Source organism: Natator depressus, chromosome 5 (genome assembly GCF_965152275.1).
Source record: "Natator depressus isolate rNatDep1 chromosome 5, rNatDep2.hap1, whole genome shotgun sequence".
Classification (NCBI taxonomy): domain Eukaryota; kingdom Metazoa; phylum Chordata; order Testudines; family Cheloniidae; genus Natator; species Natator depressus.
The window spans coordinates 113,452,315-113,478,152 of NC_134238.1; positions in this window are offsets into that span (position 1 = coordinate 113,452,315).

Genomic DNA, 25,838 nt, shown 5'->3' on the forward strand with positions numbered 1-25,838 from the left:
CAGTAATAAAAGTGAAATAAAAAAACTGGTTCATAAAGTTTACTGTAATGATCTGATGTAGGATGGAAGAAAGATGATGAGATGGGATGTAGGATGGGAGAATCTAAGAAATAGAAGAATATGTAAATAATTGTATAGAAACAAAGAACAAAGGAATTACAGTAAAAGCTATTTATCCAGTATATTAGGGGAATGAGGGGTGCCGGTAAGTGAAAAATGCTGGTTAACTAAGAGGGAGGGAGTTTGGGTGAGGGAGGGGGTGTGGAGCATGGGCTCTGGGAGGGAGTTTGGGTGCAGGAGGAGGCTCGGATCAGCTGGTTGGGGCACAAGAGGGGTTTTGGGGTGCCAGGTCTGGGGGGCATACACCTTGGGTGGCTCTCTGCAAGCGGCGACCTGTCCTGGCCACTCTTCGGCAGAGGCGCAGCAGGCAGTTCTGCACGCTGACTCCACCCGCAGGCGCCGCCTCCGCAGCTACCATTGGCCACGCTTCCCAGCCAATGGGCACTGTGGAGGTAGTGCTTGGAGTGGGACAGGGGCAGCGCGCAGAGCTGCCTGCCACGCCTCCACCTAGGAGCAGCCAGGACAGGTCGCCACTTATGGGGAGCCGCCCGAGGTGAGTGACCCCTGGATTCAGCATCCCGCACTTTCTCCTGCACCCCAAACACCTTCCCGCATCCAAACTCCCTCCCAGAGCCCACACTCAATACCCCCCAACCGCCTGCCAGCCCCGCACCAACCGGACTATAAATCTGAATTTTAATGAAGATCAGAAATGCTGGTTTATGGAGCTTTCCGGCTGGTGAAGTGCCAGATAAAACAGCTTTTACTGTACCACTTTGTGTCACCAGTGGTCCATCTTGTCCAATATCCTGTCTCCAACAGTGGTCAGTAAAAGCTGCATCAGAAGAAAGTGTAAGTAATGTAGTATGCAGTTCTAGAATAACCCGCCCATAGGAAAAGATTCTTCCCAATCCCTAATTAGTTAGAGGTTAAAGCATAAGTTTATGTCCCTTCCAAAACTCTGTTTTGTTTTTTTAAATCCTTATTATTATAACTCTTATTCCTAAGAGAATCTGTCAGGAAAAGGACATCTGACATCTGAATGAGTATTTCTTCCCCCACCCCGGCAACCTCTCCAATGATCCCACTCATTTTACCCATTCAAGTGTTATCTGAGTTACAAAGCCTTTAATATCAGGTGTGGTTTAAATGGAAGAGATGCTAGTGTTCATATTGTACATCTACATGAATGTACATGTGGGCCAGGAGTGTGTGAGAGAGAAAAGTTTTAACAGTGCTCTTGATATTGTGAAGCAGTAACATAAATAAATGCCTCAGACCATTTCACTCCCTCCTCTATTCTTCCCCCGTCCTCCTCTCTTCCATGCTTCCTTTGCTGCCAGTAAGTGTTAAGAAGTCCTGGCTGAATTACAGAGGAAGGCATTAAAAGGCTCATGAGGAAGCTGAGCTCTTCTGGGTAAAAATAAAATAAAGCTATAATTTTGTGCAGATTCCATTGTATCAAAAATGCTGACATTCATTCCTCTCTGGGTCTCATTTGCACTGTCAGTACAGCCATCATTTTAATGTGTACACATTGGTTTGCATGTGAGCAATATAAATGCACTTCTTCAGCATAAATAATGTTTTTGTTGGATTTTCTTCTGTTGTTTTTACAACCCAAGACCCTTCCACCTGGCAGATAATCACAAAGTGTCATTGTCAATGAATCACTCCGTAATATAGGTATGTACGGGCCACAAACTGAACCCTGTTCCATGTGACATAAACATATTCAACATAAATTATCAGTAGCAGGTTTATCTGGTGGCAAACTACAGCCACAAGACCCTGACTTGATTTAATGTATATCACAGGCCACCAGGTTATCTCCTACACTTTAAAATTCCTGTCAAAGCACTTTTATGGGGAGTGAGTTAAGGCTTTTGACCCCAGCAACTACCCTACTACTGTTGTTACTGCATTCAAATTATTGCTGTAGATGCATAATGATTAATGGGATGTCTGTTCTTATTATAAAGGTCCAGTGGGGGAAATGGAAGGATTTCAGCTCACCCAACTGTATGGCTAATCCGGAGGAGGTGAATCTCAGCAAATATTTCAGAATTAAATGACACATACTCCTCCACACTGCAAATAGTCTTAAATGGGCTAATAAACAATGCTTCCCTCCTCATTTCTGTTAAACTGTGTGTTGAGTAGAGTTGGTCATCAAGCATTCCAAGGGAAACACACTGATAAGTTGCATATAACCAATATTTGAAAACATAGCATTTCCTATATTGGTACAAGGCATTGATTAATTGATTCTATTATCCTGCTTCCAGCAGTGGCCCCTCTCTGATTCTTTGGATAGAGCCTAACACACCCCATAGGGCACTTAATCATCTGAGAGGGAAAATCCTCCCTGAACTCTGCAGCAGTAACACTAACAACTGATTATGGAAACAATGTTAGAGTGGACAGCATCTAACAAGAGTCATTATGAGCCAGATTTCTGGACAAATACATGAACATCTGTGCCCCTAATTTGCACATGGAAGATCATTTGCACATATAGTGGATCACAGAATCAGCCTACCTAGGCCGGTATCCTGTCTCTCGTAGAGGCTAACCGCTGCTGCTTCAGAGGGAGACAATAAACCTCCATAAAGATCCTGGAGAATTTCACAACCCTCTACAGGAGAGGCAGGGATTCCTTCTTAACCCTGAGTAATGATTCGCTTATTCCTCAAAAAAAATACAATTTGATCACTGTTATTATTTTAGCTTCAGCTTGCCTGGCCACCAGTGTTATTAGTGATCATACAATTACCAAACCCTTCTAAAAATCCAGCCACACTCTGCTTGTCTTAGTGACCTCTCTTCAGGAGCACTGGATGTTCATAGACACAGGGTATCTTCTCCCTTGCCCATAATGGGAAGGGCAGTGCATAAAGCTGGGTAGTGGGAGAGAGAGAGAGAGAGAGAGAGAGAGGAGAAACAGGTCAAATTAAATGCTTTTCTATCTATATTGGTATGGGGCATTTGATCCTTAGCTAACTGATGACTCTCTATTTATTAGCATACTTTAAAACACAGTCAAGCTTGCCTGCTCCTCAGAGCTCTGAATGAGCACTCTTATTAATCTAAAGCACAATATTAATCTAAAGAAAGATGTGTTTCCTTTATTGCTTCTAATTTTACTGCATTTTAACTATGTTAAGTGCTCTTGTTCTCATATTATGGGAAAGAGGCTTTTTTTTAAAAAAAAAGAGGAACGTTCCAATTTTTATTACTCAATTCATAATCTGAGATATATCGATCAAGTCTATACTGTGGTACTGTCTCTTTAAAATTAGCCACATGGATATCACCAGATATCCCATTATCAGGGTCTCTCACATGGTGCAGGAAGATTCAGGCAAGGGCTACACGACAAACTTACATCACTATAACTACATCACTCAGGTGTGTGAGAAATCCACAATCCTTAGCAACACAGTTATACCCACCTACCCCCCTGCCTCCCCCAGTGTAGACAGCGCTGGGTTGACAGGAGAACTTCTCCCATTGACATAGCTACTGTCTTCACTAAGGCTCTGGAGGGGTGCAGCTACACCAGTGCAGCTGGGCTGCTGCAGCATTTTAAGGAGAGACCTGCCCTGAGGGTCTCCATGCTTGTAGTCTAGGAGCCATTCTGTTATGTATTTAATAAAGACACTTGTGGTTTAATCTTTATATTCCTGGCCTCATGCTGCGTTCCTGAAGTACAGAGGCTGTAGCATACTCACAAGAATATGGCTATCTGGCCATATTAAGAAACAGCATATTACTGCGGGTCTGTGCCTTTAAGGGCTGAACTTCCCAGACAGCAAGCCTGGACAAGGTTCTGTGAAGGTCTTGTTATGCACAGGCAGTTAGACTCAGAATAAAGCAGCAAGCACTGTGTGGTCACTGAACTCCACAAAGTCCACTAATTCTTCCTTCATTGTTATCAGTAGCCCTCATATTTCTTGTGCAGCAATAGTCATTCTTTATAAACTAAAGATCTGTGTAATATTTTCTCCAAACCCAGTTTTAGAGTAACAATCATTTTGACCACCTACCATTCAGTGTCTTTATTGCCATAATCAGAAAAGGGGTAATGTTTCAGTTTCCGAGCTGTCAAACAAGGGCCAGGGTATGCAGCACATAATCGTATCATCTCCAACTGATTTAGTGTGTTGGAGTGGCAGAAATGCATGAGCAGGAAACAATTTATTAAAGCGTGGTTCTATGCTGAAAAGTATATACATAAAAGTGACACTGCTGTATTGTAGCACCCATCACAACAGAGAACAAAGTCAGCCGTCTGTTCTAGTAAACACAAAGGGGATTCTTTATTTGGGGTTTTGGACCCACACAGACACTGCAGCTCCCTAGCTATTCACTTCACGGACTAAGGAACAGAATTCTGCAGTGCTACTATTGAGGGTCTGTCTAAATCATGGACAAGATATGACAATGCTGGAATGCGCTGCTGGCCCCTCTACATCTAACCCCATGCTAAGAAGAGATGAGTGTTATTTAACTATGTCCTTAAATGTAAAAAGACCCATTAGGTCTTTCATTTTATCCAAGAAGAGACCACACCAAGTATGAAATTGACCGAAGAAAACTGGACAGAAAATTACCACAAAGTAAAGTAAAAGGATTCATCTCAAAGGAGCCCTAGGGAGTGAGGCACCAGAATTTTAATATGATTTGCGTGCCTCGCTCCCTTAGGCTCCTTTGATAATCCCAACCAACAACAGTAGAATGAAACAGTGATTACTTGCACTCAAATCATTCTAAGCAGCTACCTAACCAGATGGAAACAATGAACATGGAGACAGATTCTGATCTTGTATAAACACAGATGAATGCCACTGACTTTCACTGGAGTTCATCCGTATTTACCAGGGTCTAACAGATCAAAATTTGATTCCTTCTGTCTCCCTTTGAGCATTCACAGATTTCCCTTGAATGGCAAGGATATGTTCATGGCTGTTTCATGTAGTATGTGCTGGGTATGAGGGACTCCATGTTTCTAAAACTAAACTGGTTCTTTATTAAAAGGACTATTTACAGAGATGCTGCAGCTAGCATTCTAGCCATGTGCATGCAAACTAAATTCCTAGTACCTCCTCCAGATTCTTCCCTTCTGTAACACATGCTCTTCACTCCAAGTTCCATGCAGGTTGCCACAGTTCAGCTGATTTGGATAGCCTATCGCTGCTTGAAAGCACAATCTCTTGTTGATTAACAGTGTAGCCTTCCACCTTGGAATTATTTGAGTTTATAGCACCATGGGCCTTTAGAACACAATCTAATGATCATTGGTCAGTTATCTTCCTGCCTAGGTGCTCCTATAGTGTGGTGCCATTATGATCTCCAAATCTTGGCTCTATAGTACTCAACAATAAGGGATGCAGAAGTTCCTTACACTCATAAAGCCATGCTCCAGAAGGAACTGACTAATTTTGATTACACTGATGCCAATGGAAGACAGAAGCATGTAAGGGCTTGGGCAGAGTGATGTGTGGAATTATTGGGTAGGGTAGAGAGTTCATGTAAATAAGCTACACACAAGCAGACCTCTATGTCCCTCTTGCAGGAGCCACAGGGGATTACACAGGGGACTGCAGTAACTCTGAAAATGTCTTCAGAGCAGGGCTAGAGGAAAGGAATTGGAGCAAGTGCTGTGCAGAAAAGAATAGGCTTAGGGAAGATGTGGGCTGTGTGAATGGATCTCACTCCAACTCTCCCTTCCTAGTTTCCATAAGGGGAATGATATCTTTGTCCAAATGAAACTTGTTTGGGTCCGTGCTGACAGCTCTCTGTCATGACTTTTTTTAAAGGGACACTTGCTGGGGGGCTGAGAACATTCAGCCTCCCACTCAGCAATCACTGAGCAGTCTGAACCTGTCCTCCTGTCACTGGGACACCAGGGGATGGACTATGTACTTTATCAGCGAGGTATAACTCAAGGGCACTATGCAATCACTCTCAGGGATGGGCAGGGAGGTTCATTGGCAGTGCCTCCAGGAATCTATTTTGCTCTTGTGACCAGGTATTTGGGGTGGACTGTGAAGGTGTCGTATGCCCAATGAATCCAGGTAAATGCTCATTTTGTCATCTTTACCTTTTGTTCTCTCACTCATGAAATGAGAAACTAAACTGGGAATTCATCTTGAGGGAAAAGGGTGGGGAATGCCATGAAACATTTTAATATTCAGCATTTTCCTGGTAACTATGTATCAGGAATACTCTGTGTTGTGTTGGGGCTTTTCAATTCAAAGTGTTGCAGTTTGCCTCTTAATGTCAAAATATGCCTTTAAAAAAGCCCAATACAATGACATACCCATCATTCCTCCAGAAATATTGGCGATTGTATCTTTAATAATTTAATTTTCATCACTGCATCCAATAATATTGAATATATTAATGTTTGGGTAATACTAAACATTTGTAATAGGTTTACTTTTCTTTATAATGTCTGAAGAATTGATCTGTTGTATCTTTAAGAATCATTCAGTGATGAAGTTTTTTTTCCCTTGTCAGTTTGATTTACATAGTGTATTCATGAAACTTAATTACATTAGCATAATTGTTGTAAGGGACTTTTTTGAAATGAAATGTAACTTAGCCCCATCCAGATTGTTATGGGGTTTTAATGCTTTAAAAAAAAACTTTATCATTTAAAAACAAATTACAATAGCATCCTTCAAAGCTGCTGCCACTAATGATGCTCTGCAAGAGAAGGTTGTACAAACTCCACACTATGGGGGGCTAGACCTCACAAATATCTAGACCAATGATATTCAGACGGCGGTTCAAGAGCCGCAACTACCTCTTTAATGTGTCTCCTGTGGCTCTTTGCAGCACAATATGAAAACACTGTGTGATTTAATTAACAACCAATCAGGATGCTTTTACTACATTATTAACCAACTGTAGTTGATAAAATGGTAATACTTGGTCAGTCATTTTGCTATGAGAATTTATATATACACATATATACACACATATACATACACACACACATACACAGAAGGGAAAAGAGTACATGAAAATGAATTCACGCTACTGTAGCTCTTTTGGGCAATGTTGATTGCTAATTTGGCTCCTGAATCACTGAGGTCTGAGAATCACTGATCTAGACCTACATAAAAGGGTTGAAAAAAAGTTCTCTTTCCAAACTACATCATAGTATCAGGAGTGTTGTCAACTGATTGAAACAAAGGAATGGTTGAGAGTGAAGACTCCTAGATCTATATACTTCTCTTCCTGTGTCTGCACTGGCTCTCCCGATGTGATATCAAGTAAGTCACCATGGCTCACATTTTTCAGAGTGGTCTCTCATTTTAAGTGCCTCATCTTGACATCCCCAGGACCTGATTTGCAGAGGTGCTGAGTAGCTACTTCTCTCACTGAGTTCAACTGGAATCTTAGCAGCTCTGCAAATCAGATCCTAGGGGGCAAATTTCTTAACATATTTAGGCACCTAAAAATGCAGACAGGCACCTAGTGGAATTTTCAAAAGTACCTATGCACCTAACTCCCATTTAAATAGATTCCATTACCTATAATTTTCTATTGGGCCAGGCAGAGTTCAGACAAGACACTATCTAAACTGCACTTGATGGACACTGTCACTTCTTTCAGCATTAAAAAAGTCAGTTATGAAGCCCACCACACAGCAAGAGACCATAATAGAGAAAGAGATTAAGACTTGATATGTTCTTCAGACTGTCTGAAAGGTTGTGTATAGATGATTCAAAGTGCTCACTACAGTATCTCAAATCCAAACTATTGCTGCACTGGGATACTGGTGTACTTACCAAGAAGGTTTTAATCTGCTGTTTCCTACCAAATGGAGGGGTTTTATGAAACTCTACTAAGATGTTGCTAAATCATCTTGGACCAAATCCTGAGAAGTGCTAAACTCTGTCATGGTAGAAGCCTCAGGTTCTGTCCTGTGGAATTTTATTTAGTTCTAATTTCTTAAAATCTTTTTAAGGACTTTGAATAAACGTTGACAATATGGGATCCTGAAAAGTTTCTGAGTTGCTTTGTAAAACTTTAGATCACCTCCAATGTATGACATCGGAAGGATAAGCATAACATATGGTTGATTTTGAGCTTCACTTCTTGGTATATTACTATTCGCTGTGCACTGGGGGTTTTTTGTAAGGTTGTGAATTAGTTCAGCAAATCTTTATCCAACTACTGCTGAAAACAGGCCTTTTTAATATAGCTTTCCTGTGATATTTGCAGAGGTACAAGTTAAGGTAAAAAGGTTAAAAAGCAACAAAAAAGGGGAAAAGAATTTGTCAGCATAGTGCCAGTCTCAGCACTACATAAGTTTAAATATTAAACTTGTTCCTCAGTTTAGAGAGGTAAAACAGAAAAATGACTAACTGGGGATGTATCAGAGAATTAATGAACAGGTTTCAAATAATAAACTGAGGCCCTCCTGTTATTTTACAAAAAGTAAATAATACTTTTCAGATTAACTAAAACTTGCTTTTTAATGAGAGAAAGGCTTACTTCATTATGATTAAATACTGTAAAAGTGTGTATGTGTGTGGGGGGAAGGAGGGAACGTATCTAGAGAGAGAAAGATGGCAATGGTTCCCCTACAGACTAGGGACTGAATGGCTAGGCAGCAGTTCTGCAGAAAAGGACCTAGGGGTTACAGTGGACGAGAAGCTGGATATGAGTCAATAGTGTGCCCTTGTTGCCAAGAAGGCCAATGGCATTTTGGGATGTATAAGTAGGGGCATTGCCGGCAGATTGAGGGACGTGATCGTTCCCCTCTATTCGACATTGGTGAGGCCTCATCTGGAGTACTGTGTCCAGTTTTGGGCCCCACACTACAAGAAGGATGTGGAAAAATTGGAAAACGTTCAGCGGAGGGCAACAAAAATGATTAGGGGACTGGAACACATGACTTATGAGGAGAGGCTGAGGGAACTGGGATTGCTTAGTCTGCGGAAGAAAAGAATGAGGGGGGATTTGATAGCTGCTTTCAACTACCTGAAAGGGGGTTCCAAAGAGGATGGATGTAGACTGTTCTCAGTGGTAGCAGATGACAGAACAAGGAGTAATGGTCTCAAGTTGCAGTGGGGGAGGTTTAGGTTAGATATTAGGAAAAACTTTTTCACTAGGAGGGTGGTGAAACACTGGAATGCGTTACCTAGGGAGATGGTGGAATCTCCTTCCTTAGAAATTTTTAAGGTCAGGCTTGACAAAGCCCTGGCTGGGATGATTTAGTTGGGGATTGGTCCTGCTTTGAGCAGGGGGTTGGACTAGATGACCTCCTGAGGTCCCTTCCAACCCTTATACTCTATGATTCTATGAATGGTTCAAAGAAGTAGGTTAGATACTTTCCTCTAAGGAATCAGGAAAAGCAGGTGGTCAGGTCAGAGGATAAATTATTACTTTTTGTTCCCGCTCTAAAAAGGAATTTTTAATAGAAAATGAATATTTAGAGATAAAATAAGGACAAGGGAAGATGTGAAGGGAAATGCTTCACAAAGCTGTGGTCATATTAAGAGCATTAGTTGTTGAAAAGACAAAGGACACACAAACACCTGGAAGAATTAACTGTTGCAAAATCAATTTAGAGATACAAGGGGAAAAAACAAAATATGACACTACCCATTTCTTCCCATTTACAGAACAGAACTGCTGAAACTTTGTCACCTCCCACGGCAGAGAGGGGGGGTTGCCCCTTCCTCCAGCCACATCCCTTTACATGCAGGGGGCTAGTGGGAATGTAGAATCTCTACATCTCCTATGAATTTCATTTACACAGGGGAAGTACCCAGTTGGCCAGATCTGCTGGCTTTATGGCCTCTTAGCAGTAACTTCTGCACTGATTATCAACTAGATATCTCTGGTCCTTAGAGCAACATGCCAAGCAGAGTGACTCCTCCCCTACTGCATGCACTTGGAGCGGACAGGCCTCTGCAGTGCCTGGAGTAGATCCTGGGGTCTTCTACATCAGTGGGTTTTCTGGCCTTTTCTACTACATTTTGCTACCCTCCACATACAGCCCATGTATAGTGCACTATTATTTCCTGCACGAAAGAACTGTAACATCAGTGATTACAGAAAATGTATTTACTTTGTTTTAAAGATGTCCTGTTTCACTATAAAAACTAAAATATTCAATGAAGAACATTTATCATGAAGTGGGTGAAGTCTGAAAGAAATTTATTTGCGAAGGTTGCAACTGTTCAGTTGTGTGAATACTTTGGAAAGTATTGGTAAAGTATTTTTACAGCAGTTTAGCAAAAACAATTGAACGTTTCTAGGTATATCCATTCTTTATGCAGGCAAGGCAATAGCTGTCAGAGCTGATGAATTCCAGGGTGAGTTAGAACTGGTGAAAGACAAGTGCAAAGGAGAAAGTTCCTCAGCTGACCTGACTTTTCACAACCTTATTTCCGCCAAAAAAATTGATATGAATGACTGAGCATGACTGAGCATGGTAAGAAGACGACGCTGAAGGAACCATACAAAAACAACAACAAAATTACAATCTCTAATCCAAGGATTCTCAGATTGGACATGGCAGATATACAACTGCCTTGTGCTGTTGAAACAGAGTTGAATATAGCCCCAAAGGCCAGTAAACATGGCTGCTGGCTCTGTGATGTAAGACCTCTCAGCTCCAACCCCTTTCACTTCTGACTGTAAGGACAAAAAAGGGGGATGGTAAGATCAGAGCACAGCAAATGTTGTCCCAAATTTTTTTTTTAGGACTGATACTGGGAATCATTGAGCAGTAAGCCCCACTTCTGTATCTGAATAAAATGGGTGAAACAATTTAAAAAAATAGAATTATACAACACCTATATGGTGATGGTGATTGGGCCTTCTGCAAGGGAAAATCATGTTTCATTAGTCTATTAGAATTCTCTGAATATGTCAATAACAAAAGACTGATTAAAGCAGAACCAGTTGACAATTTATGTGGACTTTCAAAAACCCTTTGAGAGGGTCTTTCACAAAAAGCTCTGAAGAAAAATGAAGTAGTCATGTTGTGAGAGACAAATTACTGTCATTGATCAGAAAATGGCAGAGAGAGAAAACAAAGTAGGAATAACAGGTTGTCATAAATATAAAGGGAAGGGTAACCACTTTCCTGTATACAGTGCTATAAAATCCTCCTGGCCAGAGGCAAAGTCCTTTTACCTGTAAAGGGTTAAGAAGCTCAGATAGCCTGGCTGGCACCTGACCCAAAATGACCAATGAGGGGACAAGATACTTGCAAATCTGGAGGGGGTGAAAAGGCTTTTGTCTGTCTGTGTGATACCTTTGCCGGGAACAGATCAAGGATGCAAGCGCTCCAACTCCTGTAAAGTTAGTAAGTAATCTAGACAGAAAATGCGTTAGGTTTTCTTTGTTTTGGCTTGTGAAATTCGCTGTGCTGGAGGAAATGTGTATTCCTGTTTTTGTGTCATTTTGTAACTTAAGGTTTTGCCTAGAGGGATTCTCTATGTTTTGAATCTGACTGCCTGTAAGATTATCTTCCATTCTGATCTTACAGAGTTGTTCTCTTATCTTTTTTTGTTATTCTAATAATGTTATGTTTTTTAAGAATCTGATTGGGTTTTTTGGGTGTTAAAAATCCAAGGCTGGTGGATTGTGGTCATCTTGTTTATTCTAAAGCCTCCCCAGGAATGGGGGTGTAAGGGCTTGGGGGGACATTTGGGGGAAATAGGAACTCCAAGTGGTCCTTTCCCTGTTCTTTGTCTAAATCACTTGGTGGTGCCAGCATACTGTTCAAAGACAAGGTGAAGTTTGTGCCTTGGGAAAGTTTTTAACCTAAGCTGGTAAAAATAAGCTTAGGTGGTCTTTCATACGGGTCCCCACATCTGTACCCTAGAGTTCAGAGTGGGGAAGGAACCCTGACACAGGTCTATTTTTATCATGGCAAAATGTTAATAGTGGAGATCACCAAGGTTCTGTATTAGGGACAAAATTTAATACTCGTATTAATGGTCTGAAAAAGTGGGGCAGGAAGCAGTGAGGTAACAAATTTTGTGTTACAGAATTATTTTGTCAAACAGGAGATGGCCATGAGGAACTTCAGATGGACTTAACAAAGCAAGTGAAGATCACCATAAACAGATGAAATTCAATGTTGACAAATGCAAGGTAATATGCACTGGACCCCTCTGATGGATCACAGCCTTGTCATGGTGCAGAGGCTTGTGTGGGCTAAAGACCCTCAGATCTATATAGTCCAGAACTTTTATATTCCTGGTAGGTTCCCCCTTGGCGAGCAGGTCTGAGGTAAGCCTCCTCACTAACCATGGTCCAAACTTCAAAACACCCCAATGGTGCATTGGGCGCATATAGAGGACCTTCTAGTACTCTGTGGCTGTGAAGGCGGATGAGGACTGCAGCAGGAGGGAGGCCCTGGTTGTCTTGGATCTCCTTGCCACCATGTCATGATTTTCCTCCTGTCAAGTTTTGTGTCGTTACCGTCTGTGCACCAGTTTCCTCATGTTAAAAGATTTCACTCCCAGGCCTCTGCCATCAACTGTGATGCCCTATGGAAGGTGCTGTGTAGGTTTGGCTGTCCACAGAAATTCATTTCTATCATCAGACTATTCCATGATGGGATGACTGCCACCATTTTGTGCAATGGCACAGAGACTGAATCATTCATCATTTGCACTGGTGTCAAGTAGGGCTGTGTCATTGCTCCAACACTCTTCTCCATTTACGTTGCTGTGACAGAATCAGAATTGAGGAGTTGGCTATCCATATGATACTCAATCTTCGACATCTCCAAACAAAATCTAAGATAATGAGAATTGGCATCACTGACCTTCAGTATTCAGATGACTGTCATTCTTGTACACACAGAGGCCGACCTGCAAAGCACCCTAAATCTTTTTGCAAATGCCTATCACAGCGTGGGTCTCTCTCTCAACATTGGAAAAGCCAAGGTACTCTACCAGCCCCCACCTGCACAAACTACTCTTCATATGCCACAAATCACCATCAGCGGAGAACCCCTGGAAAATATGGACCATTTTCCGTACCTTGGCAGCCACCTCACCCAAACAGCCAGCATTGACACAGAAATTGAATACAGGATCCGCTGTGCCAGCACATCTTTTGGAAGACTACTCAAACGAGTCTTCAATGATAGGGATCTACAAACAGGTACCAAGATCTTGGTTTACAAGGCAATTGTCATCCCCACCCTTCTCTATGTGTGTGAGACCTGGGTAAGCTATAGATGACATCTTAAGCAGCTGGAATGGTTCCAGCAGTGATTCCTCAGGAGGATTCTCAGGATCAGCTGGGGAGACCAATGCACTAACACCAGTACTCTCTCTGCAGCCAACATCAGCAGTATAGAAATGCAGGTCATGAAATACCAACTCTGCTGGGCTGACCCACTGTGTACGTATGCCTGACACTCGCCTCCAGAAGCAAGTACTCTTCTCTCAGTTAAGTGAGGGAAGAAGGATTCACAGAGGGCAGCGGAAAGTTTCAAAGATGCACTGAAAGAACATCTTGAAAAGGGAGGCATCAACCAACAAACTGGAAGGACTTGGCACAGAACAGAACACAGTGGCGCCACACCATACACCAAGCCACTGCTCACTTTGAGGAGAACAGATGTGCTAATGAGACAGAGAAGCGACAAAGAAAGAAAGAAAGGGCACAACAGTCCAGCCAACAACTATGTCTCCTCCAAGATTACACCTGTCACTTCTGTGGGAAAATCTGCAGGGAAAGTATTGGGCTCCTCATCCACTTAGAAACTCACCAATGAACCCCCTTGGCAGACATCATCCTCGCATTGAGGGATAGCCAAAGACTATGTGTTCCAAGGGGAAAAAATAAACCACTTGTATACCTTACTGGGTTCTAAATTAAATGCAACAACTCAGGAAAGAGACCTGTGTTTAATTGCAGACAGCTCACCCTGTAACAGCAGCACTCAAAAATGCAAATAAAATGATAGAATGAATAAGGAATGGGATGGAGAATAATACAGAAAAACTATAAAAATCAATGGTCTATCCTCTTCTGGAATATTGTGCCCGCCCCAGAAAGGAAATCTAGAAGGTGCAGAGACAGGTGACAAGAATGATTAGCGACATGGAAAAAACTCATATATAAAGAGAGACAGGAAAGAATGAGACTATTTACTTTAGGGGAGATGAATAAGAATGGAGATGATAAAGGTATACAAAATAACAAATGGTATGTAGAAGGTAAATCAGGCACTTCTATTCACACTCAATGAAAATGAAAGGCAGTACATCTAAAACTAAAAAAAAGAAAATACTTTTTTTTTCCAAACAGTGCACAATTAGTCTATGGGGCTTGTTTGCACAAGAGACTACTGAGGCCAATTCAAAAAGGGTTGGGCATTTTTAGTGTTAAGAGAATACAGAGCTCAAATAGCAAGAATCAAAACCAACAAACTAAACAACAAAAACAGAATCCCAGATTGTTCTGGAAGAGATATAAAGTCTCCTGCTCCACATCAACCTCTAGCTACTGAGGATAAGAAGAAAACTTTTGTAGGCAGGTATGAGGGTGTATACAAACCCCACACCGGGACCAATGGGATGAAAAGGACATACTGGGCCCAGATAGCCAGGCCCCTCCAGATCTGCTGAGCATGCTGTGTCTGGAGGAGCAGGTTAAAAGGAGCTCAGAAGCCTAAGCCTAAGGGTGGTGGACAGACTGCAGGAGAGAAGGATCCTTCTGTAGGAAACCAGGCAGACGAGTGAGCTTGAGAGGGGACCACAGAGCAGAACCTTCTCTAACCACCATGTCCTTTGAGAACTCTCAGTTCCAGAAGGGCCATGTTCCTTTGAACTCTTTTGGTTGCAAGGTGATTGACTGTTTGGACCGTAGGGGCCATGCCCCAAACTGAAAGGATCTATAGGTAGGAAGGAGCCCAAGGAGCCAACTTAGACTCACTACAGGGAGGTCCCTGCTGATGTTGCTTCTCACAGGGCCCTGGACTGGGGCCCAGTGGAGAGGGAGAGTCTGAGTCCCCTTACCACACTCCCTTACGGGCCCAGATGCAGCTGTGGGTTGGAAAGCCAAAGATCCCCCACTTAAAGTCAAGTACAGATACCCCTGACTGAAAGGCAAGGGGATGGCAGTTAGATGCTTTAACCACTAAGCTGTCCTAGCCTCCAAGCCTCCTATCAAACCTGGTGGAGAATATGAGCCCCAGAGTGTCCCAGGCTTGAGAGTAGGCCAGAGAAGACAAGGGCGGGGGGAGGGGAGGGGAGGAGAGGCGGAAATGGTCCTCAAGAAGGTGCTGAAAAACCAGCAACAGCAGAGACCCCAACAGCAGCAGCACCACTACAAACTTGGTAAGTTTATGGAGGCAATGGCATGCTGAGACTGCCTACAATGGCATGTTTCAGAGTAGCAGCCATAGCCGATCTGTGGCTGCTAGTAGCAAAAATCTCCAACGGCCGGTGATGGGACACTAGATGGGAAGGGCTCCGAGTTGTGACAGAAAATTCTTTCCCAGATGTCCTAGATTTTGCCCACATGCTCAGGGTCCAACAGCTCGCCATAATTGGGGTCAGGATGGAATTTTCCCCCAGGTAAGAATGATAGAGATCCTGGGCAGTTTTCACTTTTCTCTGCAGCATGGGGCACAGGTCAATTTCAGGTTTAAACTAGTGTAAATAGTGGATTCTCTGCAAGTTGAAGTCTTTAAGTCATGATTTGAGGACTTCAGTAACCCACCCAGAGGTTATGGGTCTGTCACAGGAGTGGGTGGGCGAGGTTTTGTGACCTTCAATGTGCAGGACGTCAGACTAGATGGTCATGATGATCCGTTTGGACCTTAGAGCCTATAACTGCTTCAGAAGCTCACCACCTAGCAGCAACAGGCACCTGTTTAGCAGAAGCAGCTAATTAGAGAAATGGCAGCACAGCAGTAGGAAAAGCAGCAGCTCATCCAGCAGCTGATGACGCTCCTAGAGCCATCTGGGGTAGAAGCATCTCTCACCACAGGAGGGGGAGGTATCACCCCAATGCCATTTGTCCCAACGAAACTGACACAGATGGGGCCTGCAGATGATCCAGAGGTCCTCATCACCTTCAAGAGAGATGCTGCCATGGCTCAATGGTCTCTGGAAAGCTGGGCCACCATGCTGGCCCCCTACATGGTCACACACCAGGGCCTCAACATGGCGACTGCTCAGAATGATGCACAAGTCAAGGCACCCATCCTGGATGTCCTGAACATCTCTCCTGAAACCTGCCAGGAGCAATTCTGCTCTAAGAAATTCCTGCTTGGGGCTTGGTCCTGGGCTGTTACCCAGAGACTTAAGGAATATTGCTGATGGTGGCACCAGCCAGAGGGCCGCATGGGGATTCAGGTGATAGAGAAAGTCATTTTGGAGCAGTTCACATAGATTGTCCCTGCTAGGGGGCAGTGGGGAGAGAGAAATGGGTGGTAAGGCACTGTCCTGAAACTCTCATGGTTGTTGCCCTGGCAGAGAATTATCTGATGTCCCTTGGGTCCGTAGAAGAAACAGCAATGGCTGGCCTGGCACAACTCCAGGGCCCACATGCTACTGTCCCCCAAATACAGCCGAAGAGGTCCTGGGGGACTGGGTGCTTGAGAGGAGCCTGAAAGTCCATTCTCATCCTGTTAGGAGAGATCTGGGCCCACAGGCATGACCTTACCCACAGGGGCCATCCCCCTCAGGAGAAGTAACAATGGGATTGTGTTCCACCATGGTGGCCCAGGGAAAATGTTAGAGCCAGTGCAGGTGGATGGAGTAACCATGCAGGGACTGATAGACTCTCACTATAGCCAGACAATGGTCAGGCAACAACTGGTGGGGCCAGAAGGAAAGGACAGAGGGATGTACCTCCAGTACATCTGCAGAGATATACAGCCCTACCCAATGGAAGAGATGAGGATGACTGTGCAAAACCACACCAAGATGGTGTTGGCCAGAGTGGTCAAAGACCTGGCCTAGCTGCTCATCCTGGGGAGGACTGGATTTTTCAAAAAGGTTGTCAAGAGATGTGGTGGCACCTCCCTAGTGGAGGCAGAGACAAGGCAGAAAGACCCCAGAAAACCAGAGACAGCTGTGGTGGCTGAGAAGGGTGCCATGAGTGCCCCAAATGAAGGACTGTCTTCATGGGTGAATGACCACACACAGAGGCCTAACTTAACAGTAAGAGCCCACCACTGCTCCTCAATGAGGACTTGCTGTCTGGTAAGATGGACTTTGTAGAAGAACAAAGGAATGATCCAACCTTGGGACAGGTTTATGAACAGATTGCCTGTGCAGACAGCACAGTACTAGAGCCTTAGATCTTGAAACAGTGGACCCATTTTGAGCTGGTTGAGAAAAGGGTGTATCAGGATGTAAAGGACCCCAAATGGGGGAGGGAAAATGCAGCTGTTCGTGCCCAGGAAATTCCGAAGGCCCATGTAATACCATAGGGCAGGGATGGGCAATAATTTTCACAGGGGGGCCACTCCACGAATTTTGGTAAGTCATCACGGGCCGCATATTTCTACTATATTAATGGAGGAGGTGCAGGGTCTGGCAGGGAACTTGGGTGCAGGAGGGGGCTCTGGGCTGGTGCAGAGTGTTGGGGTGCAAAGAAGGTGAGGAGTGTGGGCTCTGGGAGGGAGTGGGGGCAGGAGGGGGCTCCAAACTGGGGCAGGAGATTGGGGTGCAGGAGGTGGTGCAGGGTCTGGAAGGGAGTTTGGGTGCAGGAGGGAGCTCCAGGCTGGGGCAGGGAATTGGAGTGCAGGAGGGGGTTCTGAAATGTTAGACGGGCTGTATCCAGCCCATGGGCTGTATTTTGCCCACCCCTGCCATAGGGGGACCACTTGGGGAGAGAAAAGACACCCCACCTCTTCTGTTTGTTTTCCATAATGTGCCCCAAGTATCCACCAGCTTGTCCCCATTTGAGTTATTGTACAGGAGGCAGCCCTGAGGAGTTCTGGACCTCCTCTGCAAGACGTGGGAGGAATGGGACTCCAAGGCAACCAGCATGGTATGGCATATTATCCAGTTCTGAGAGAAGGTGAAGACCCAAGGGAAGGTTGTGAGGGAAAACCTGCAAAGGGCACAGCACAACCAAAGAGCAGACCTATAATGTACACGAGTTGCATCTGGCAGACAGAGTGTTGTTTCTTTTGCTGACATCAGAATCAAAGCTATTGGCCCGATGGGAGGGCCCCTCTGAGGTGGTGATCTAAGTGGGGAAAGTTGACTCTGAGATCTGACAATCTTGGGAGGAGGACGATGACCCAGGTGTATCACATCATCTGTTGAAGGTGTTTCATCCTGCTTCCTCCCTTCCCCTGAACTTGGCCCACAGCCTCCTACGCCCCTAGAGCCTATCCCACTCTGGTCAGGAGACATCTGCAGCCTCTCCAAAAGCAACAGGGTCATTGGCTGGTTGCCTTGTTCACAAAGATATTCTCAATGTTGCTGGGGCAAACACATCTGATATCCCACTATATTGACACTGCACCTGAAGAAAAGATGTGTGACAGTGTGCAACCCCATCTCCAGGAGCTCCCGGCTATGTTAGAGTTAGGGGTTATGGAAAAATTGCACAGTGAATGGAGAAGCCACATTGTGCTCATGCCCAAACAGGACAGGTCGACATGGTTCCGCATTGATTTCTAAAAGGTGAATGCAATTTCAAAATTTGATGCATACCCATGCCAAAGGCCGATGAACTACTAGAATGACTGTGAGTGGCCAAGTATATATCCACTCTTGATCTAATGAAGGGGTATCGGCAGATCCCCTTGATGCCCTAGTCTAAAGAGAAGACTGCCTTCTCCGCAGCATTCAAGTTGTATCAATTCAAGAGCATGCGCTTTGGGCTCCATGCAGCCACTGCCACCTTTCTGCAGCTGATGGACAGAGTGCTGCAACCGCATGAGGCATACGCAGATGCCTGCATCAGTTACATCATCATATACAGTGAAGGATGTTCTGACCATATCAGGCGCCTCACAGGAATACTACGAGCGCTTAAGGAGGCACAGCTGACAGCCAATTTGACCAAGTGCCACTTAGCCACGCAAGAAGTCTCTTACCTGGGACGTACAGGGGAGTACACTACAACCCCTAGTGGGCAAAATCCAAGCCCTAGCAGACTCTGTCCCCTCCACCAAGAAGCAAGTTTGTCATTTCTTGTGATTTGGAGGGACACTATTGGTGACTCCTCCAAAGCTTCACTACCATCACTGCACCTTTGATGGACCTGGTAAAGGATTTACCACTGGATGCAAAGCTGCAAGGAGGCATTCCAGCACTGAAAGACCAGTTAAGCCAGAAGCTGGTGCTCTTCCACCTGGACTTAAAAGGCATTTATCGTACAGACCAACGCACCTGAATCGGAGAGATGCAGTCTCAAGAATTTGGAGGAGAAGAGCATTCCAGCCTCCCTCTCAGTCAAAAGTTGTTCCCCTTTGAGGTGCCATGCTCGGCTATCAAGAAAGAGGCCCTGGCAGTAGAATGGGCTGTTGATGCCCTGCGATATTATTTACAGGGCAGCTCTTCAGCCTGGTAACTGCTCACACATCACTCCGATGACTGAACTCCATGAAAGGCTACAATCCTCTCACCATGCGGTGGACCTCTCACTGGAGCCATATAATTTCCAGGTATCCCACACAGAGGCATGGAAAATAAAAATGACAATTTCTTTTCCTGGAATGGAGATCAGTCCTCTGACACTACACCTCAGGAGCTGAGGGGGATGGGGAGGCCGTGTGCGGGAGTACACAAACCCCCATACTAGGTCCAAAAGGGTTAAAAGTCAATATTGAACCTCCTAAGCAGGCTCTGACTGGAGGAGTGGATTAAAAGGAGCTCAGAAGCCCGGGCCAAAGGTGGTGGACAGACTGCAGGAGACAGGAATCCTTCTGCAGGAAGTAAGGCCAGAAGTCAGGTGCTCTAACCACTTGGCTGCCTGGCCCTCTGAGTCTCCTATCACAGCCAGTTATTCCATAACTGCCTACTGCAGTGTGTCTTTGAGGCAGCAGGTATTGGCCACAATTAGAGACAGGCTACTATATTATTTGGACCACTGGTCTGATCCAGTATGGCAGTTCCTATGATTTCAGCTTGACTGCACAATACACGTTATAGCCAGGGTAACGTCTTAAAGCGTTTTTTTTTAATTGCAGTTATTTTTAATGTGTTAGTTGCTTTAGGCCTTTAATCCTTTTGTTGTTTTTCCATGAATTCTCTCTAGCTTGTGTATTGGAAGAGTATTTGATGATGTCAGCACCACAGCATTGCAGCTTTCAGCAGTAAGACGTTTTTCTGATCCCTCTGTACACTTTAACAAGCGTGCCTACCTCAATAGGTCACCAGATAAAGATCTAGGATGGTGAGAGCAGCCTTGAACCTCTTGAGTCCTAATAAAGGAATACAGATCCCACTGTCCACTTCCTGAAGACACCAGGGGAGAGGAGATTAAAAGGCAACCACCTTTCCCCACAATGGAAGATGGCTCCTCCAGGTAAGGAGGAATCAAAGTCATTTGGGGAGGGGTAGTCCTGGGCTTATTGTGATGAATTGGAGAGACAGGCTGATATTTCAATCTGAATGGTCCTTGTATAGCCCTATATAGTGTGATCCACATGTATACCCTGGATGTGAATATCATTTCAGTCCAAGCGTCTGCCTATTTATCTACCTTATTCATGAATTTTATGGACAGGTGAACTAATATTTTCAACTAACCACTAATTCATTTGTATAAGCTGATCATATTTAAGCTAAAATTTTATCTGTCTACTCAAGGTGGCTGCTGTCTCTTGTTGGGATGAAATGATGCCCTGAATTGTGTTTGTTTTATGATGGTGACATTGTAAGATGTTAAACTGTAATATACGAATGCTTAATTGCTCATTGTTGTTTTAAGACTTGTCTGAAAATGTGTCATCCAAGACAACCATTTTTTATTTTTTCTCTGCAAATTGTGCTATTTATTGCAATAAAAAGAATATTACAGGAAATGATGGTTTGAATCTCCTCAGAATTATCCTGATAGGAAATTTTAAATTACAATAAGTATATTGTGTGTACATGCTTAAGCCTTAAAAATGTTTTATTCAGAAAATTAATACATGAAAAAAACCCAGGGATAAAATATTGTATTCACTCAAGGAAAAGTGAGCTTTGCTTTGTAATTCAAATTCATTGAAACAATAATATTTTTAAGGAGTTACCCCAACATCCTGCATCTCTGTCTAGTTAAGAAATAAACTGGACCAGATATTTTCACTCCAGAAAAAAGCAAGAGGGAGGGGGCGCCAGGAAATTGTTTAACAGTGAGAGAAATACTTCTTACAACAGGATTAAAATAGATTAAGTACAGGAGGCCCAATCCTGAGAACACTGACAGTCAAAGAGTAGCCCCTCCTGGGTGCCTACGTGTCTGTAGGATCAGGCCCGATACTGTAAATGTCAGTGAGCGCCATGTATTGCAATATGCATTTAGCTCTGTCCCAGTCTCAGACGGATTAGCTCAAGTTAAATGTTGTCTTAACCTACCTGAGGGCAGCTGCGTGATCTATTACGTTCTGTAGGATTCAGCTCATTGAAATAAAATATTTTAATGTCAATTGGGCTAAATCTTGAAGTCCTTCCTCAGGCCCCAATGCTTTAACATTTATACATGTGCTTAACTTTGCACAAGCAAGCAATCCCATTAAATTAAATGTGCTCCATGAGAGTGCGGGGGCCACCTATGTAGAATGGCTTGCAGGAAGGGGTCCTTATTCAATCCATGCATGTCCTAAATCCCCATTGGCTTCTCTGAACATTTTGACCAAAGAAGGATTTGCAATGCAAAGACACTTAGATAGCAACAGTAAGCGTTTCTATAATATATGGCTAGCGTATATAGCATAGGTGAAGGAACGTATTGGCCTAAAAATGCTGGTCTTAATTCTCATACAAACTGATATTTTTGTTATGCTAGGCCCATTAAAGTTTTATTGCTTCCTACACCCATGATTATAGAGATCCTGATCAAACAGTGAATACATTTTTGTGAATAATATTTGTCATTATCAGAAAAATATTGCAAATAGTGAGACCGATTGTGTGAATGACTAAGTCCCCTTTACACCACTCTAGCAGCATATTAAAGGGGTATTAGAATAAAAGAGAATCAGTGTTTATAGTGTTTATGTTTATAGTGAGAAGAGCTGTTTGGAAAACCAACATTTTTCACCAGAGAAATTTTGAAGGAAAAATCTTTGAAGATTCAGTCAAAAATGTTCAGTATTCCAGTGAGATATTTCAAACCAATTCATAAGGTACAGGTTTTGTTTGGAAATTTCCCATGGGAATTGACGTTTTCTCCACAAACATTTTTATTTGACAAAAGTGTGTTTTCCAGAGGAAAAACCTTCCCACACTAAAATTTCAACCAGCTCTATGAGCTGGTTTTGTTTTGCTTGTGATTTTCTTGGGACTGGAAATCTGAAGCACCAGAAAGTTGGGTGGACAGGTGTCATCTTCAGTACTAGAGTTTGAGGATCTTGTTGTGGGGTGGTGAGCTGACTGGATGGTTTATCTGTGTAGACTTATTTGTGTAGGTGTTGATGCCAAGGGTCTTGTCTTTAGGACCATTCATCTTTTTGTACGGCAACAATCTGTTTTTGGAATTATGGAGCTTAGATATTGCTTGTAATTATTAGAATTGGGAGCACTGGCTGTTGGGAGTCTGAAAGGACAGGAAACAGGAAGGAGTGGGGAGGAGTTGAGAGGCTGGGAGAAAGCTACAGATGGTACAGCCGCAGCTTGGTAAAGAGGTCTCCACTTTGAAAATAAAGTCGTGTTGAAGCTTGTTAGTACCTTGACTGGTTGATACAAAATTTTGGTGACAAGGATGGATCTTCTGCCTCTGAACCCACCTGCACCCTTTCTGCAAAGCCCAGGTGAGCCTCCAATTACTTTTACTACCTGGATCCATATGTTTGAGACTTATCTGCTTGCAATGAGTGCTACAGAGATTTCTTAATTAAGAAAGCATGCTCTGCTAATCCACTGCCTTGGAGCAGAAGGGCAGCGTATATTTTACACTTTTCCCCTTGCAGATGATAAATATGAGACTGCACTCACTGCTTTAAAGAATTTTTTTGTGCCAAAAGTGAATGTAGTAGCTAATCGCTACAGATTTCGCCAGCGTGAGCAGAAATCAGGGAAAACATAATGCAGTATATTGCTTCCCTGAGGAGTCTGATTGTAATTTGTGACTTTGGGAATGTGGCAGCTGAGATGATTAGAGACTAACTCATTGAGAAAACAACCATGCTTCATGTAAGAGAACGTTTACGTCTAGAACCACAACTTACACTAGAAAAAGCAATAACCATTGCTACTCAGATTGAGTCAGCTACAGCTGAAGCCAACATAATAAGCATGGATACAGGCGGCACAGTCCAGGCTGCGACTCCTTTGCAGAAAAGTTCACTACCACTGCAGACACACAATTGCAAGAGGAAAACTAATGAAAAACCACCGAATCAGCAAATTCAAAATACAGTAAAAGCATGTTTTCGCTGTGGATCCTAACAATACCTTTCAAGCTACACAGGATGTCCCGCAAAAGTAGCTCAGTGCAATCATTGCAAAAAGATTGGACATTTTGCTAAAGTATGTCGCAGTAGCCAGTTCAATCAACAGGTGCATGCAGTTACAATACCAAATGTTACTGTGCTGAGCGTGGACAAAATCACTACTGCACATATTCCAGAACAGATGAAGTGCACTATAAAGGTTTCTGCCATACCCTCAGGCAAACCACACTCTATTGGTCGCTGATTGCCTTTCTCGCCTGCCTTTGCCTTCACCAGATGGTCCACTGGAGGATGAGGATGTAGTGGTTGTGCTTATTACAAGCACTCTCACTGCAGTTACAAGAGAACAATTTCAAGCTGCTTGTTCAGCGTGTCCAATTCAACAAAAACTACGGGAATTTCTGACAAAGAGATGGCCCAGTCACCCTAAAAACCTTGACCCAGTTTTGCTGCCTTATTTTAGACTTCGGGATGAACTTTTTTGTTTGATGGCTGTGTGCTACGAGGTACACACTGGCTCCTTGTGCCAGAAGAATTACAGTCAAAACTCCTACACCTGGCACACGATACTCATCAAGGAAATTTCCAAACCAAACAACGACTACAGGATCTGTATTGGTGACCAAGGATGGACTCTCAAACTGAAGCACTCATAAAATCCTGTGTCACTTGCCAAATGCATGATAAGACAGCAGTGACATGTACCCCTCCATTACAGCCTGTTCCTCTTCCTGAATCTGAATGGGAAAAAGTGGCGATTGACATTGTAGGACCCTTTGATACTGCTCCAATTGACTACCATTATGCCATAGACTTTAATAGACTATTTCAGTAAATGGCCTGAGGTAGCATTTACATAGCAAATCTCTTCTGCTACAGTAATTAAGTTCCTCTCTTCAGTTTTTAGCAGGGAAGGTAAGCCCAAAGAACTGGTTTCAGATAATGGTAGTCAATTTACTTCCCTGGAGTTTGAAATGTTTCTAGCACAGAGGAACATTTTACACAGAAGGTCATCCCTATATTACCCTCAAACCAATGAGGAAATCGAATGGTTTAACAGAAGTTTGAAAGAGAGTTTGCAAACGGCTAAACTGGAAGGGCGATTGTGGATACCCTTTACTACTGATTTCTTGCAAGCATACCGGGCTACATGACATGCAATAACGCAAAGATCACCCGCAGAGTTACTGCATGGGAAACAGATGAATACTAAACTGAACATTGCTGGATTGTTAAAGGCATGACCTGATGCCCCAAATGAGGATGATGTGAGAAAAACAGTTGAACAGAACCAAGCAAAGTCTAAGGCTTTCACAGACAAGTGGCGGGGTGCTAAGGAACCAAAGTTTGAGTGTCGTTCCTTCGCTAGAATATGAAAACCTGGAATTTTATGCAAAGGGGACCATAAATTCACAGCTCCTCTTAAAATCATAGAGAAGAAGGGACCTTACACCTATCGACTTTCTGATGGGTGGGTATGGAATGCTTCTTATCTTGTACCTGCCTATGCACTGTGACAAAGTTCCTGCTCTACCTTGGTGGGTCTTGTGCTTATTGGCAGATTTGGTCACCTTGGAGCTTCATGGCAGCCCTCAGCTTGGCCGTTTTTCTGAATTCACAGTCCAGGTCGACTCCTCCTCCTGTTTCTGACCAGGAGTTGGGAGGATTTGGGGGGAACCCGGGCCCGCCCTCTACTCCAGGTTCCAGCCTAGGGCCCTGTGGAATGCAGCTGTCTAGAGTGCCTCCTGGAACAGCTGTGCGACAGCTACAACTCCCTGGGCTACTTCCCCATGGCCTCCTCCCAACACCTTCTTTATCCTCACCATAGGACCTTCCTCCTGGTGTCTGATCATGCTTGTACACCTCAGTCCTCCAACAGTCCACATTCTCGCTCTCAGCTCCTAGTGCCTCTTGCTCCCAGCTTCTCACACGCACACACACCACAAACTGAAGTGAGCTCCTTTTTAAAACCCAGGTGCCCTGATTAGCCTGCCTTAATTGATTCTAGCAGCTTCTTGATTGGCTGCATGTGTTTAATCAACCTGTCTTAACTGTCTCCAGAAGGTTCCTGATTGTTCTGGAACCTTCCCTGTTACCTTACCCAAGGAAAAGGGACCTACTTAACCTGGGGCTAATATATCTGCCTTCTATTACTGTCCTATAGCCATCTGACCTGACCCTGTCACAGCACCAAGAGCAGATT